Below are 3,594 nucleotides of genomic sequence, written 5' to 3' on the forward strand. Positions count from 1 at the left end.
TACATTTCCCAAAATGCCCCTGTACACTGGGTGCATTCAGTCTGGTAACCGACTGAAAAAGGGATTCCCTTCACAACAAGTCTGCATTTCCTCCCTGATTGCAGGAGAAATTGCTTCAAAATAAGAATTAAAGTTCAAAATTCAAAGAAAATTTATTATCAAAGTACATATATGTCACCATATACAATACCAAACTCTATTTCCTTGCAGGCATTCACAGTAGATACAAAAAAATCACAATGAAAAATTACACAAAAACAAAGAAAATCCATGTATACAAATACGTCAGAACAGCACAGGAACAGGACTTTCGGCCCACAATGTTGTTCTGAACCAACTGAAATTCTGAGATTAATGGATCGGACTGTAATTCATAGTGGTCTTTTTCATTTCTGTTTTTATTTTCGTGTTCTCGCCCATTCTTTCTTGATTGAAGGGCTGGGGGTTTGGGTGATCTGCTAGATTTTGTTCAAGGGAGGGGTGGGGGGTTGAGTTTTGTGAGCATTTGTTTCTTTTTCATTTCATGGTGGGGGGAACTGATATCTTTCTTTCAAACACTTCTATGGTTTTCTGTATTTTATGGCTGCCTGGAGAAGACAACTTTCAGTTGTGCACTGCATGCACATTTTGAACCTTTGAACCTTTACAGAATGTCCATATCCTTCCATTCTCTATGTTCCTATGTAAACTTCTCTTGAAAGTCTCTAATGTTTTCTGCTTCTACCACCAACCCTGGGAGTGCATTTCAGGCACCAACCACTCTCTGTGGAAAAAGATATTGTCTGTCTATACCACTCATAATCTTATAAACCTCTATTAGCATGTTTTTTTCTGGGTGCAAATCACTTTACTGCTGTTTGTAACCTATTTTGGCTAATTTCACATGCAATACTGATTTAGTGTGCAAAAGGAAAGGGTGAAATCTGGTTTCTAGGCACATACACCTTCATTGTGAGACAAGAATGGTACAAGGATACAAAGAAAACAAACTGTACAAATACAAAAAAATCAATAATAATTAAAATAGTAATAAATAATATTGAGAATATGACTTGTAGAGTTGTTGTTGCGAGTGAGTCCATAGGTTGTAGAATCAGTTCAGAGTTGAGGTGACTGAAGTTTTCCACACTGGTTCAGGCTCATAGTTGTAGGGTAATAACTGTTCCTGAACTTGGTGGTGTGGGACCCAGGGCTCCTGTACCTCCTTCCTGATGGCAGCGGCAGGACAGAGCATGGTGAGAGTGCTTGCAGATGGATGGTGGGTTCTCGTGGCAGCACCCTCATAGGCCTCTGGGTTCCTCCTCTTGTGGTCAATAATTAGCTCTTTGGTCTTGCTGACGTTGAGTGGGAAGTTGTTGTGGCATCACTCAGCCAGGTTTTCAATCTCCCTCCTATATGCTGACTCATCACCACCTTTGATTCGGGCAATGACAGTGGTGTCATCAGCGAACTTGAATATGGCATTGAATCTGTGCTTAACCTCACAGTCACAAAATAATAAACTGAGTAGAGAAGGGGCAAAGCACACTGCCTTGTGGTACACCTGTGCTGATAGAGAATGTGGAGGAAATATTGTTGCCAACCTGAAGTGACTGGGGTCTGCAAGTGGGGGTTTATTAGCACAGTTTTATCAAGTGACATTTGTTATTTTGCAGCGGCAGTACAGGGCAAAGACATAAAAGTACTATTGTTCATTAAGTGCCGTCATATGTGTTCATATAATGAAGGCGAACATAATTGTTCCATGAACGTAATTGTTCTTGGCAAATTTTTCTGCAGAATTGGTCTGCCATTGCCTTCTTCCGGGCAGTGACTTTACAAGATGAGTGACCCCAGCCATTACCAACACTCTTCAGAGATTGTCTGCCTGCGTCAGTGGTCACATAACTAGAATTTGTGATATGTACCAGCTGCTCCCATGGCTTCATGTGACCCTGACTGGGGGCTAAGCAGGTTCTACACCTCACCCAAGGGTGACCTGCAGACTAGTGGAGGGAAGGAACACCTTATACCTCCTTTGGTAGAGATGTTTCTCCAACCCACCATCCAAAAGATTACCATAGATTACAAAAACAATTTGTGCAAAAAGGGCAGTGTTGTGGGTACATGGACCTTTTAGAAATATGACAGCTGAGGGAAGAAGCTGTTTCTGATCGTTGATGGTCTTCAGGTTCCTCGTGGTAGTAACAAGATGTCCTGGGTGCTTAGTGATGGATCCCACCTTATTGAGGCATTGCCTCTTGAAGATGTCCTCATTAATGGGGAGGGTTGTGCCTGTGACAGAGCTGGCTGAGTGTACAACACTCTGTAGACTCTTGCAATGCTGTGTATTGGAACCTCCATACCAGGCAGTGACACAACCAGTCAGTGCTTCATCACAATAAGACATAATTATGGTATTCATTATCATGAATGATTATGAAGGCAAAATCACTGAAATATTGAAGGAAGATGGATCGAGCTGCAGACACAAAAAGTAGCAGAAGAAAATAAGAAATACAAATCAGAAATGGGGCTAAGCACAGCTCCAATTCCATATTAAAGTTTCTGATGACACCACTGTCGTTGGCCAAATCAAAGGCGGCAATCAATCAGCATTTAAGAGGGAGATTGAAAACCTGGCTGAGAGGTGTCACAACAACAACCTCTCACTCAATGTCAGCAAGACCAAGGAACTGATTGTTGACTTCAGGACGAGGAAATCGCAGGTCCATGAGCCAGTCCTCATCAGAGGATCAGAGCAAGAGAGGGTCGGCAATTTTAAATTCCTTGGTGTTACTATTGCCCTCCAAGAGGACCACAACCTTGTCATTGGGTTTGGAGGCTTGTATGCCTCAATGACCCTGAGGGCTATGTTGGCTGGAGTTAGGGTTTTGTGCTTTGGCTCTTGGTAAGATCACCCATGCCAAACAGGTCAAAGGGTCAAGGCCTGACTAATAGTGGTTCACCGCTCCTCCAGGTTTGGGGGTTCGGCTCAGGGCTGACAACCCCTGAACTGGTGAAACAGAATTGTTACGGAAACAGCAATGAAGAATCCTTCTACATCTGAGTGTGACGGTATTCCTGAGTCTCCACCTGGGATTTGTGTGACTGACAGCAGTGAAAATTGAGAGGAAGCTACTGACATGATGAACGCCGCCAGAGAAGGAGGACCTTCATTGCTGCCCTAAACACCAGTGGTGCAATGGGCAGTAAGTACGTAAGTTATTATTTCAGAGGCCCTGTCCTGGGCGCAGCACATAAGTGCCACTATGAAGAAAGCACAGCAGCACCTCTGCTTCCTTAGGAGTTTGCGGAGATTTGGCATGACATCTAAAACTTTGACAAACTTCTATAGATGCGTAGTGGAGAGTACATTGACTAGCCACATCACAGCCTGATATGGAAATCCCTCCTCACCACTGAGCACATCTAAGCGAAACGCTGTCGCAGGCAAGCAGCATCCATCACCAAGGACCCTCACCACCCTTAAAATGCTCTCTTCTCACTGCTGCCATCAGGAAGGAGGTACAGGAGCCTCAGGACTCAAACAACCAGGTTTAGGAACAGTTATTACCCCTCACCCATCAGGCTCTTGAACCAGAGGGGTTAACT

The sequence above is a fragment of the Hemitrygon akajei genome, chromosome 11, assembly GCF_048418815.1.
Source record: "Hemitrygon akajei chromosome 11, sHemAka1.3, whole genome shotgun sequence".
Classification (NCBI taxonomy): domain Eukaryota; kingdom Metazoa; phylum Chordata; class Chondrichthyes; order Myliobatiformes; family Dasyatidae; genus Hemitrygon; species Hemitrygon akajei.